The following is a 14943-nucleotide window of genomic DNA, read 5'->3' on the forward strand; positions in this document are numbered from 1 at the left end:
AAAAACGTGCTGTAAGAATAATATACGGTTCTCACCCACGATGGTCTTGCAGACATCTGCCTAACGAATTGGGGATTTTGACTACTGTTTCACAGTGTATTTATACCCTCATGAAATTTGTTGTAAAGAATCACTGCAGTTCATAAGGAACAATAATGTACACTCACGCTCATAAATTAAGGATAACGCTGATACATGGTGAAACAACGCCCTGGTGGATGGTTTACGGGTTTAAATCACCTCGGGGTATAACCACGCGGTGCATTTGACCTGTGGTCGTCGCACGGTGGCGCTGGCAGCAGTCCACATACGCAGAGGTTTGTTGGTGAATGTCAGAATACGGTAAGCGAGTAAGTGTGCAGACGTTTTCAGAGGTGCTAATGGTTACTGTGTGTTGAAAATGGCTCAAAGAACACATACTGATGACGTATTGAGGGGTAGCATACTAGGGTGACTGGAGGCTGGTCAAACACAGCGGGTCGTAACATGGGCCCTCCCTGTGCCACAAAGTGTGATCCCAAGATTATGGCAACGATTCCAGCAGACAGGAAACGTGTCCAGGCGCTACAGCATGGGACGTCCACAGTGTACAACACCACAAGAAGATCGATATCTCACCATCAGTGCCCGCAGACGGCCACAGAGTACTGCAGGTAACCTTGCTCGGGACCTCACCGCAGCCAGTGGAACAATTGTCTTCAGACATACAGTCCACAGACGACTGAACAGACATGGTTTATTCGCCCGGAGACCTGTACAGTGCATTCCACTGAGCCCTAAGCGCAGGAGAGCCCGTAAAGCCTGGTGTCAAGAACACAGTACATGCTCATTGGAACAGTGGTCCCAGGTTATGTTCACGAACGAGTCCAGGTATAGTCTGAACAATGATTCTCGCCAGGTTTTCATCTGGCGTGAACCAGGAACCAGATACCAACCCCTTAATGTTCTTGAAAGGGACCTGTATGGAGGTCGTGGTTTGATGGTGTGGGGAGAGATAATAACTGGTACACGTACACCCCTGCATGTCTTTGACAGAGGATCTGTAACAGGTCAGGTGTATCGGGACGTCATTCTGTACCAGTATTTCCGCCTTTTCAGGGGTGCAGTGGGTCCCACCTTCCTCTTCATCGATGATAACGCACGGCCCCACAGAGCTGCCATCGTGGAGGAGTACCTTGAAACAGAAAGTATCAGGCGAATGGAGTGGCCTGCCTGTTCTCCAGACTTAAGCTCCATCGAGCACGTCTGGGATGCTCTCGGTCGACGTATCGCTGCACGTCTTCCAAACCCTACGACACTTCAGGAGATCCGACAGGCACTGGTGCAAGAATGGGACGCTGTACCCCAGCAGCTGCTCGACCACCTGATCCAGAGTATGCCAACCCATTGTGCGGCCTGTGTACGTGTGTATGGTGATCATACCCCATATTGATGTCGGGGTACATACGCAAGAAACAGTGGCGTTTTGTAGCACGTGTGTTTCGGGACGGTTTTCTAAACTTATCACCAATACCGTGGACTTACAGATCAGTGTCGTGTGTGTTTCCTATGTGCCTATGCTATTAGCTCCAGTTTCGTGTAGTTCCACGTTGTGTGACACCACATTCTGCAATTATCCTTAATTTATGAGCATGAGTGTATATAATTACAATACAAGAAGAAAAACATTACATTCACTACTACAGATAAACGACTTGAGTTAGCACAAAAACGGATGCACAGTGCTGCAACCTAAATGTTTGTTCACTTTCCCAGTGACATAAAATGTCTGACAGACAGCAAAGTAAAATATGAAAACACCCTGACAAAGTTCCTACTTGACAGCTGCTTCTATTCCTAGGAATAATTTCTATGATTGTAATATGCAAAACATGCTGGGTAGGAATTACTAACACATAAAAAAGCATTTTACATGTTCACCATGTAGCCATATTTACAAATTAATTTGTGACGTGAATGTAAATGGCTCGTTCCACATCATTATGATTTATCGTGCACATCATCTATGGAACATGGAACTAACTATCTTGCTAACTAACTAACAACGAACTTTCATCAAGAATACCTTTTATTAGATTGATGTGAACCTGTCATAATTATCGATGTGGGATGAACTTGATAACCTGCGGAATCGCGAAGTGGGAACACTTTAAGAGAGCAATGAGAGAAGCATTCAACGAATTCGAACATAAAACATTGGCAAACAATCTAAACAAGAACCCTAAAAAGTTTTGGTCATATGTAAAATCGGTAAGCGGATTTAAATCCCCTATTCAGTCACTCGTTGACCACGATGGCACCGAAACAGAGGACGACCGAAGAAAGGCAGAAATACTGAATTCAGTGTTCCGAAACTGTTTCACTGCGGAAAATCGTAACACGGTCCCTGACTTCAGCCGTCGCACGGACGCCAAAATGGAAAATATTGAAATAAACGATATCGGAATTGAAAAACAACTGCTATCACTTAGTAGCGGAAAAGCATCCGGGCCAGACGAGATACCCTTAAGATTCTACAGTGATTATGCTAAAGAACTTGCCCCCTTTCTATCAGCAATTTATCGTAGATCGCTGGAAGAACGTAAAGTACCTAGCGACTGGAAGAAAGCGCAGGTCGTTCCCATTTTCAAGAAGGGTCATAAATCAGATGCGAATAATTATAGGCCTATTTCGCTTACGTCAATCTGTTGTAGAATAATGGAACATGTTTTGTGTTCTCGTATTATGACGTTCTTAGATAATACAAATCTCCTTCATCATAACCAACATGGATTCCGCAAACAGAGATCATGTGAAACTCAGCTCGCCCTATTTGCCCAAGAAATTCACAGTGCCGTAGACACTGGCGAGCAGATTGATGCCGTATTCCTGGACTTCAGGAAGGCATTTGATACGGTTCCGCACTTACGTTTAGTGAAAAAAAATACGAGCTTACGGAATATCGGACCAGGTTTGTGATTGGATTCAGGATTTCCTAGAAGAAAGAACACAACATGTCATTCTTAACGGTTCAAAATCTGCAGATGTAAAGGTAATTTCGGGAGTACCGCAGGGAAGCGTGATAGGACCTTTATTGTTTACAATATACATAAACGACTTAGTTGACAACATCGGTAGCTCCGTGAGGCTATTTGCAGATGACACGGTTGTCTACAAGAAAGTAGCAACATCAGAAGACTCGTACGTACTCCAGGAGGACCTGCAGAGGATTAATGCTTGGTGCGACAGCTGGCAGCTTTCCCTAAACGTAGATAAATGTAATATAATGCGCATACATAGGGACAGAAATCCATTCCAGTACGATTATGCCATAGGTGGTAAATCATTGGAAGCGGTAACGACCGTAAAATACTTAGGAGTTACTATCCGCAGCGATCTGAAGTGGAATGATCACATAAAACAAATAGTGGGAAAAGCAGGCGCCAGGTTGAGATTCATAGGAAGAATTCTAAGAAAATGTGACTCATCGACGAAAGAAGTAGCTTACAAAACGCTTGTTCGTCCGATTCTTGAGTATTGCTCATCAGTATGGGACCCTTACCAGGTTGGATTAATAGAAGAGATAGACATGATCCAGCGAAAAGCAGCGCGATTCGTCATGGGGACATTTAGTCAGCGCGAGAGCGTTACGGAGATGCTGAACAAGCTCCAGTGGCGGACACTTCAAGAAAGGCGTTACGCAATACGGAGAGGTTTATTATCGAAATTACGAGAGAGCACATTCCGGGAAGAGATGGGCAACATATTACTACCGCCCACATATATCTCGCGTAATGATCACAACGAAAAGATCCGAGAAATTAGAGCAAATACGGAGACTTACAAGCAGTCGTTCTTTCCACGCACAATTCGTGAATGGAACAGGGAAGGGGGGATCAGATAGTGGTACAATAAGTACCCTCCGCCACACACCGTAAGGTGGCTCGCGGAGTATAGATGTAGATGTAGATGTAAGTAGTCTTGTTGAAACTTCACGAGTTTCCTTGCAAAACTGTAAAGTTGCGCAAAATTACTTCACGGAGCTCACCTCCGGAGCATTACTGAAAACGCTTCAATCACTTGTAACAATCTCGTACACGTATATGCTTTTTGGGACTCGTGCCAGATAACTGACACGCCTCTTAAGAGTTTAATAATGGTTTACTGATACAGATACTTCAATAAATAAGTCACGGCGTTCTTGTCGCGTCAGAATTGTATTCCGTCTCAAGCTTCTGACGACCACTGCCAACGCTACTGCCAGTAGATTTCAGTGGGCCATTAGGCACTTTATTTAGTTGGCCAAATTAAGTCACGGAGGCGCGGCGAAGCCAGGCAATTTCCATATGCTATGACAGATTATGTCAATGTCTATGACTGAAGGAGCCGCGCGGGATTAGCCGAGCGGTCTGAGGCGCTGCAGTCATGGACTGTGCGGCTGGTCCCGGCGGAGGTTCGAGTCCTCCCTCGGGCATAGGTGTGTGTGTTTGTCCTTAGGATAATTTAGGTTACGTAGTGTGTAAGCTTAGGGACTGATGACCTTAGCAGTTAAGTTCCATAAGATTTCACACACATCTGAACCACACATTTGACTGAAGGGACATTAATAGCGATATTGGTTTCGTTAGACGGTCGATGACTTTGCCTTTCATGGAACTGTTAGTAATTTTTCAGAACAGTCTGGGGTCGTATCGGAAAGGATTAACAACTTGACTGAGAATCATTACTGTGTTACCGAAAAAATAGAGGGATTAACTAGGCGTATTCATGATTTCAAAGTCAGAGCCAAGTTACCTGACTTCGTGATGTCTCCATGGCAGAATCTGGTCAACTAAATGAAGTATCTAAGGACGCACTGAAATCTCTAGAAGAAGGCGACGACGAAAGCTCGAAACTGAATACAAATCTGACGCGGCAAGAACGCCACGAGTCAACTATTCAACAGCGAAGCGGGGAAACTACGTTGCCACATGAGACAGATACTGCTTTCTAAAGGTAAGGAGCAGGCGAACATACTAACTACTTCTGGCTGTAATCTCTGCCCGTCACAGATGTGTATCCGGGTTGGGTTCTGAAACAGACAGAAAGAAGATTCGTTACGATTTATGTTAAGAGAAGAAATGTACTCATCATGTATCTACAGCGAAACTATTAATGCTACCATAGACAAAGACACTCTACAGTCTGTTGCAAGCACTAACTGCTCAGTCATATGAGACAGAATTCGTCACACGATGAGCATTATCAAAAAATTCTGGATGGAGATCTGCTGGCGTGATCTCTGTAATACTACGTCGTATGCTAGTCATGTGAGTTCTAGAAACGGACAATGGAAGCTTTTATTTACACCTACATCCATGCTCCGCGATCCACCATACGATGTGGGCAGACGCTGCCCTGTAGCACTGTTAGTTATTATCCTTCCTGTTCCAATCGCTAATGGAGTGAGGGGAAAACGGCTGTCTCTACGACTCAGTACGAGCCCTGTTTTATCTTGCCTTCGCGGCCTTTACACGAGGTGTATGATGGGTGGCAGTAGGATCGTTCTGCAGTAAGCTGCAAATGTTGATTCTCTAAACTTTGTCAAGAGTGTTTCAAGAGAAGAACCTCGTCTTTAATCCGACCTAGTGGGGATAATAAAAACTCACGAGCAGTACTCTTCAGGAAGGGGTCGCGTAATTTTTCTACACCCGGTTTTCTGTATAGGTGAGCTACTCTTTCCTGTAGTTCTCCCAATAAACCAAATTCGACCATTCGCCCTCCCTACAACCGACCTTGCGCGCTCGATCTGTTTCATGTCGCTTTGCAATAGTAGGGCTACATATTTAGTCGACGTGACTATCCCAAGCAACACACTACTAACGCTGTATTCGAACGTTACGGGATTGTTCCTCCTACTCATCCGTATTAACAGACATTTTTCTACTGGGTCTACAACTTTGCTTCCGCCGTTTTTTCTCTAAGTTCGGGGCTTTAATGTGAAAAACTTACAAAAAATTATGATTCATATTATTGCCCATCTGTGGCCACTACATTCTCCCATCTTTCGGATAGCATACGAATCCCGTGGTGGAAGAACTGGGCGTCTTTTGTGGGGATCCATGAATCAATTCAATTTTGCACTTGTTAGTATGATCGGAAGTGCTGGTCAGCCAGACTGTATGCCACTGATCGAAAAAGGTGGTAGTCAGAGAGAGCAACGTATGGAGAAAAGGGCGGGAGGGACAGGACTTCTAATTTCAACGTTTCCGTGTATATTTTGACGGGTTTTGCGACAGGGAGTCGAGCAGAGACCTGCTGCAAAATTACCTTTACGTGTCTATCGCTGTATTGTGGCCGTTTGCGTTTTAGTGCTGGGCTCGAACGCATCAACTGCTTTCGATAATGATGTCCTGTGACTGTCTTCGTCTGTTTCAGTAGCTACGAAAGCGCTCTGTCTTCCACCGCCATGCCGGTCTTCGTCATCAAAATCACCGTTCTTAAGGCGTTAAAACATTTTCTGCACGTTATTTCACTAATACTTCAAAAATGGTTCAAATGACTCTGAGCACAATGGGACTTAACATCTGAGGTCATAAGTCCTCTAGAACTTAGAACTACTTAAACCTAACTAACCTAAGGACATCACACACATCCATGCCCGAGGCAGGATTCGAACCTGCGACCGTAGCGGTAACGCGGTTCCAGTCTGAAGCTCCTAGAACCGCTCGGCCACAACGGCCGGCCACTAATCCTTCCCTCGCGATTGGTCTTACCCAGCATTGTAAGAGCCACAGCCGCAGATTTCTTAATGTTAAAGCAGAAAATTAAAACTTCACGCAAATGGCGAGATGCAATCACAAATCGACTAATATTTTTATGGTATTATGTTTACAGATGCCTAAGCTTATTGTATTACACCTATGACCAACCACCCGAAACCCACTTGCCGCTACTGCCGTCTATTGCAAAACGGCGGAAGCAAAGTTGTAGACCTAATACATTTAGATAAAGCTGCCACTCCTATTTACAAGTAAAAGTTACAGCCAAGTGGTCTTGACTCCTCCTGCAGTGACTCAACCACGACACCGCCCCGTACGCCACAGCGTCAACAGGCAACAGTCGCAGATCGCTGCTCACGCTATCTTTCCCATCGTTTATTCACGTAGACAATGAGAGCGGTCCTGTTACCCCAGAGCACATACGAACCGTGTTCTGGGCTATCCCACTTCCCTGCGGCACCCCTGACGATATCCCTATCTCCGATGAATCCCCGCCATGCAGGACAACGTACTGAGTTCTATTACTCTAAAAGTCTTCGGACCACTAACATACCTGAGCGCTTATGTCGTACGCGCGGACCTCCGGCAACAGCCTGCAGTGGGGCACCGTGTCAAACGCTTTCCGGGAATATAGGAATATTGAATCTATCTGTTGCCCTTCACCCGTGGTCGCAGGGTGAGAAAAGGTCACGTTGAATATCGCACTAGCGATGCTTCCTAAATCCTGACCTAATTTGTGTTCAACACATTTCATTTTAGTTTCATTATGTTTTGAATTATATGTGTGTATCTTGCGTAACCACAAAAAAACTGTGTTTTTTCTTCGCGTAAGAAGACACCAGTGCAGTTGCTGCCGTGCCGCGTGCGTATTGCAGATGCGTTGAAGGCCACCACTCTTCGGAAAAACTCTAGCGTATTGTCCCTGCAATCACCGATCAGTGATTGTCTTCGTTGATCCATTGTGATGAGTGGGGCCTGAAGATGGCATCAATATAATGTCGAAACTGGTAGCACATAGAAGTTCATAAAATAAAATAAATTTCTACAATACATACTGCTGTTGGTAAATTATTGCATCAAGAAGATCAGTGATTAGTACCAAAACTTGAATTGTAGAATTTCCTTTTTATGGTAGTAAGTTTGTTCAGTTGTTATTATTAAGATGATGCGCACGTACAGCCCGATTTACATCAATGTGAGTAAAAGTTAATGTTAATCACAGGTTGCACACGCTCATTTATGTGCATTAAATAATGTCTGACGCGCGGAGTGGCCGCGCAGTTTGAAGCGCCATGTCCCGGATTGCGCGGCCCCTCCCGCCGGAGGTTCGAGTCCTCCCTCGGGCATTGGTGTGTGTTCTTCTTAGCGTAAGTTAGTTTAAGTCTAGGGACCGATGACCTCAGCAGTTTTGTCCCTTTGGAATACACACACACACACACACACACACACACACACACACACAAAATAATGTCTGGAATGTTGAATGACTTGTTAACATGGCGAAGACTATTTTTATCAATTGATATAATTTATTTTAGCGATGAGATGACAGGGGACGTAGTTACAGAATATTTAAAACTGGAAGTTTTTGGAAGAATTATATGCATTTTACATCAGGGAGCACTTTATTTACGGTGATTTTTTAGAATTTTATACTCTCTTCGACGCTCTGTGGGAAACTTTTATTTGACGTTAGTTCAAATTAAAGAAGTTAATCCCTGTCGTCACTGCTGCTATTTCCTACCAGTTACGTTCCTATCCTGTGTTGGTCAAAAAGAGAAACTGCAAAACTATTTCTTTAATTATGAACCGACGAAGGGAAACAATGTTGGACGGAAGCAGAGGGTACACACAACTAAGTTACTCAACTTCTTTATGGACAGAGATGATTTTTTTTTCTATGGTGGTCAGAAAACACGATCTAACATCTGTATTCACATTCAATAATTAAATAAGCTTAGCGCCACAGCACGCCACGTTATGCTCAGACATTGCGTTAATTCTCCCGCCTGAGTGGCAGTCACCTGCAACTTCCCATCAAGCTCCACACGCATGACGTAGACTGTACGTCAGCAGGTGTTACCATTCAGCTGTCAGTCCATTTACAGAACGGTGTTCGCTCTGATGCACAGTGCATGTGGCACCCACGACGCGAACAGGGGAGTGAAGTGTTATAAGCCGTCCTGGCGCGGGGCGACACAGTAAATGTTGATGCGGTAGCGGACTGTACATCCAACCTCAGAAGAGACAGTGCCGGAATCAAACGAGGTGTTCTAGTTACCGCGACTTGCGACTGTAGCCCTCTCCACCGGCACCTGCATCTGCCTTCCAATTTGTTTACGAAAATGCCTGTGTTAGCTCTTTTAAAATGCACATTTCCTCCCTTACCTGTCTGCTAGTCAGGTTGTTCTGTTTGTAATACACGTAATAAAAACCTTCAATACCCATGAAGATGTTACAAGACGAAATGGAAAGTTGTGTAGTCAGTAAGCACATTTTGGAAATTTGTGGGAAGGTCTTATGGGACCAAACTACTTGGGTCATCGGTCCCTAAGCCTACACACTACTTAATCTAACTTAAACTAACTTACTCTATGGACAACACACACACCCATGAATTTCAAAAAATCGGACAACTCACTCCTGAGAGAGAGAGAGAGAGAGAGAGAGAGAGAGAGAGAGAGAGAGAGAGAGAGAGAGAGAGACACCACTTATATTTACACAACATCGAATATCATAGTAACTATTCCTATTAATATAATACGGAAGTCCCTTAACCTTTTGGAGTACGCGAATTTCCGGAAAAAAAAAAATGAAAACGGATACGGCATGACACGAACGCCCTACACTTTGCTTCGTAACTCGGCTCCTCTACCAACTACGCTACATTGAAAGTCTAAATCGATCTTTTGAGAGCTTTCATCGCCGATATTTTCTTGGCTTACAATTAATGATAATGAACCCTACCATAAACAATGCGTTTTTGATGAGTGTTCAGAGTGTCATTGTCTTAAAACGGCGTACTTTCATTCGAGTTAAGGTGTTGCACAATGAAGCGCCAGAGAAACTCTTATAGGCATGTTAATTCTAATACAGAGAGGTGTACACAGGCAGAATATCGCGCTGCGGTCGGAACGCCTATGCAAGAAAAGTGTCTGGCGCAGTTGTTAGATCGGTTACTGTTGCTAAAATGGCAGGTTTTTCAAGATTTAAGTGAATTTGAACGTGGTGTTATAGTCGGCAGACGAGTGATGGGATACAGCATGTCCGAGGTAGCGACGAAGTGGGGATTTTCGTGTACGACCAACGCACGAGTGCACCGTGAATGTCCGGATCCGGTAAAACATCAAATGTCCGACAACGCTGCGGTCGGGAAAAAATCCTGCAACATACGACTGTGACAAGTGACACGTACGGAAGGATCCTGTCTGATCACCTGGATCCATTCATGTACAGAGTCTCTCTCACACACACACACACACACACACACACACACACACACACACACAGACTCTGTAAAATGGACCATTAGAAAATTAAGTACAAATTATTCTAAATTTCGCCACTATCTTCACCAAAAGAATCGAAAACCAACTAAAAAATCGCGCGTTTCTTACTCGTATATATTCCAGAAAAAGTCAACGAAATGAAGCAGAATATCTATCACACATTGACAACTTCAATAGAAATGGCATAAAACACACAAAAAGCGCACTTGAAAATGGGAATCATTTCCCGAAACGCGTCGTGCGAAAAGTAAGTGAAGAACATCGTGACTGGTAGCAGAAGTTTTATTTATAAACAAACCTACTGTTTTCACAATCGCAGGCTTTCAAAAACCATTTATAATGGATCAAATCAGATTAAGGTGTATTGTTAAATGTCACTTTGCGCGTGGGTTTGTTCATACTGTCCATGTTGCACTGACTACTACCACTCCGTCACATAGATTTCAAGATCTAGATTCGCTTTGTAACTTCATTAGAATGGAAGATGAGTTTTTTTTCCGAAACTGCTCACCGTCACTGAAAATGATATTTACCGGCACGATACGAACGTAAGACATTCCTCAGACACAGAGATAGGTATAGACATTTTATAGAAAGATTCGTAATAGCAAGAACTTCCGGTATGTAACTTGTGCGTACTTTCAGTCAGTCACGTTAAGAATTCTGGGCACTGGGGAAAACTCGCAGCAAATACTTCACTTATAATAAACAACATCGACTTTTGAGGTAATTCTCTTTTAGTAAATGAATAAGACGCACCCATGATCTTTAGGTGGAAAAGAAAGTTTTGGGCGCAGATGGACGCCATCCTGCTACCTCTCTCTTCAACTGATCGGCTTACGACGGTGTCAACTACGCTACAGCTTCGATATGTCAACCAAGTCTTCGTATACGGCATTCGCTATCTAAGACTACATCTATTACTGCCATTATTTGACAACAAGCCTGTTTGCATGGCCATCCTCCGCAGAAAGCACAGAAGTATTTGTTTTCTAAATAAAACGCACCTTTCTTGCTGCACTGTAATTTATTTCACGCAGACGTGTTTCGCCTCTTTGTTGTTTAAGGCATCTTCAGAGCGATCTAGAACGATATAGGTTTGTTTTGATATAAGTTATATTTATGTTATTAAACGGTTCACGTCGTGTTTTTTTAAGTAAATACGTAATTACTTACAGTTTTTTGGCATCTCTCTTCCCTCTCAAATGGTCTGAAGGTCGCACTACCACTTCATTTGCGTAAAATTTCCACATTTTTATATTCCGAAAAAGTTCGGAAGATAAAAATGTGCTCATGTTTCGGACGTGAAGTGGTAGGGCGACCTCCAGACCAGATCAGAGGAAACGCAGATGCCATCAAACTGTAAGTAATCACTTATTTACATATAAAAACGCGACGTGAATTGTTTGATAGTATAACAATAACACATAACAAAACAAAACTGTATCGTCATAGATCGTACTGAAGATGCCCTAGAGCATGAAAAGGCGAAACACGTCTGGGAGAAATAAATTACAGTGCAGTGCAGCAAGAAAAGGCGATTTTATTAAAAAAAACTTTATTTGATATTCAATACGCAAATTGTGCCAAAAAATACGGACTTTTCATAAATGATCATTGCGCGGTAGCATTGAAACGGCTACTTTCGTCGTACGAGTTATAACATCAAAAACATCAACTACAGGGAGCCTTTTACGTAACTACATGTCGTTTCCTGTCATTTTATTACAATAAATCGCAGCTAAAATGAAGCGTTTTAAACAGATCCTCAATTTTTCTGATGCTCTGAAATAGCTTATTTTTAAGAGAGAAAACCCACCAAATACGACGTTTAACGCCATACATTATGGCGGTATCTAGGTTCTGCTTGTGAAGTAAAAAGGTGCTGCATCTCACTTGCCACGTTACTCTCCAGGAGGCAAAAAATCTGGCCAAGCCAGATTTTTTATTTCACGCTCCGCAGCATGGTGGAAAGTGGATTTACACGCTGCGCCGTCGCCAGCTCCTGTGAGATGACGGCTTTACAAACAGCATACATTCGTAGCGTGTAGGCTGCAATAGTCAAGCCGCCGAATGCGGGCTTCAACTGAAAACGATAAACAAAATATGGCGTTCTTGCCTCTTATTGGTAGAACCTTTCGTAGCACGTTGCTGAAGTTATATTGTGTCTGACGGAAGGCAATAGGTCCTCAACGTGAGGTAACAGAAAGCGACGTCACGAAACTGTTACAGCTCCACGTCAAGGTCGGCTGACACGCCCCTGTACTGGAGGCGCTGCGCCCACCCACGGCACAGTGGAGTGGACCAGCAGCTGGGTGCCGCCCCTGCTGCCCCCCCCCCTCCCCCGCCCCAAGCTCTGCCCGGCCTCCGTGCCGAGTCGATGACCGCAGGAGCGGCCGCGACCGGCCCCGGCACTCTGCCGGCTGACTCCCCATATCTGCGTGCCGCCGGCCCACGCCTGTAGTCTGGGAGACGAGTCTTCGGTACTGACAGTTGAGTGGCGCCTTTTAGTCGCCCAGCTATCACAGCAAACTGGCCGATCACAGACAGTACTCGAGCGGGTACCACTATCCACGTTGCCGAGATGCAAAACGAAGACGCAGGCGTGTTTAAAGTAACTCTGAGATTCTCGGGCGTAACTAGTGTACATTGAGATCTCGTTCGTATCTTTTCAGGATTTTTAATATATCTAGTGCCTATTCGCTGCCAGTACGACGACTGGTGGCGGGCCATCGTGATCATAGATTAAGGGTCGACCTGCGACAGCAAACGCACAACTTGCGTACGGGCCGATAGACGCCGCCGCGAGCTTGAAGAGTGCATTGTGATCGCAGGCACGCGTGTTGCGTGCGGGCCGCGAGGTGCCTCCACGAGCGCAACCGTATATACACTCCTGGAAATGGAAAAAAGAACACATTGACACCGGTGTGTCAGACCCACCATACTTGCTCCGGACACTGCGAGAGGGCTGTACAAGCAATGATCACACGCACGGCACAGCGGACACACCAGGAACCGCGGTGTTGGCCGTCGAATGGCGCTAGCTGCGCAGCATTTGTGCACCGCCGCCGTCAGTGTCAGCCAGTTTGCCGTGGCATACGGAGCTCCATCGCAGTCTTTAACACTGGTAGCATGCCGCGACAGCGTGGACGTGAACCGTATGTGCAGTTGACGGACTTTGAGCGAGGGCGTATAGTGGGCATGCGGGAGGCCGGGTGGATGTACCGCCGAATTGCTCAACACGTGGGGCGTGAGGTCTCCACAGTACATCGATGTTGTCGCCAGTGGTCGGTGGAAGGTGCACGTGCCCGTCGACCTGGGACCGGACCGAAGCGACGCACGGATGCACGCCAAGACCGTAGGATCCTACGCAGTGCCGTAGGGGACCGCACCGCCACTTCCCAGCAAATTAGGGACACTGTTGCTCCTGGGGTATCGGCGAGGACCATTCGCAACCGTCTCCATGAAGCTGGACTACGGTCCCGCACACCGTTAGGCCGTCTTCCGCTCACGCCCCAACATCGTGCAGCCCGCCTCCAGTGGTGTCGCGACAGGCGTGAATGGAGGGACGAATGGAGACGTGTCGTCTTCAGCGATGAGAGTCGCTTCTGCCTTGGTGCCAATGATGGTCGTATGCGTGTTTGGCGCCGTGCAGGTGAGCGCCACAATCAGGACTGCATACGACCGAGGCACACAGGGCCAACACCCGGCATCATGGTGTGGGGAGCGATCTCCTACACTGGCCGTACACCACTGGTGATCGTAGAGGGGACACTGAATAGTGCACGGTACATCCAAACCGTCATCCAACCCATCGTTCTACCATTCCTAGACCGGCAAGGGAACTTGCTGTTCCAACAGGACAATGCACGTCCGCATGTATCCCGTGCCACCCAACGTGCTCTAGAAGGTGTAAGTCAACTACCCTGGCCAGCAAGATCTCCGGATCTGTCCCCCATTGAGCATGTTTGGGACTGGATGAAGCGTCGTCTCACGCGGTCTGCATGTCCAGCACGAACGCGGGTCCAACTGAGGCGCCAGGTGGAAATGGCATGGCAAGCCGTTCCACAGGACTACATCCAGCATCTCTACGATCGTCTCCATGGGAGAATAGCAGCCTGCATTGCTGCGAAAGGTGGATATACACTGTCCTAGTGCCGACATTGTGCATGCTCTGTTGCCTGTGTCTATGTGCCTGTGGTTCTGTCAGTGTGATCATGTGATGTATCTGACCCCAGGAATGTGTCAATAAAGTTTCCCCTTCCTGGGACAATGAATTCACGGTGTTCTTATTTCAATTTCCAGGAGTGTAAGTGCCGACGGAGTTCGGGCAGGCTCATTTTTGCCTATTCTCTTATTTGCTTAGTTGCTTAGCTATTATTCGTTTATGGCTCATGTTACTGTGCTCTCTTTCAGCCATTCTGATTGTTTTGATTTACTCCAAATTGAGAAGTGCTCATTTTTTCATTTCACTTTTGCTAATAATATGCTCCTTAGCTTTTTACAGTTGAATTGATTAACACAGTCTCATGTACTGTTTGTTCATTTCAGCCTGTTCATATTTTGATGTTCTTTAAATACTGTAATAATTATCGGAAGCATTTCTTCCCTTAAACTTGTGTAAAGTATTCTCGATGTAGGATTTGTTCTGTGACACAGGTGTAAGGTTTTGAATATAAGTTATATACGAAAGA

General features: G+C 45.4%; 1 protein-coding gene across 1 annotated transcript in view; it reads right to left on the reverse strand.

Annotated features, from left to right (window-relative positions):
* Positions 1–5046, reverse strand: part of LOC126412162 (guanine nucleotide exchange factor for Rab-3A-like) — a 247794-nt gene extending 242748 nt beyond the window's left edge. The window contains exon 1 of the mRNA XM_050081628.1: positions 4998–5046. The gene's annotated coding sequence lies outside the window, so the exon portion shown is untranslated. The remainder of the gene's footprint in view (positions 1–4997) is intronic.
* Positions 5047–14943: the final 9897 nt, after the last annotated feature.

Source organism: Schistocerca serialis, chromosome 7 (assembly GCF_023864345.2).
Source record: "Schistocerca serialis cubense isolate TAMUIC-IGC-003099 chromosome 7, iqSchSeri2.2, whole genome shotgun sequence".
NCBI classification, from domain to species: domain Eukaryota; kingdom Metazoa; phylum Arthropoda; class Insecta; order Orthoptera; family Acrididae; genus Schistocerca; species Schistocerca serialis.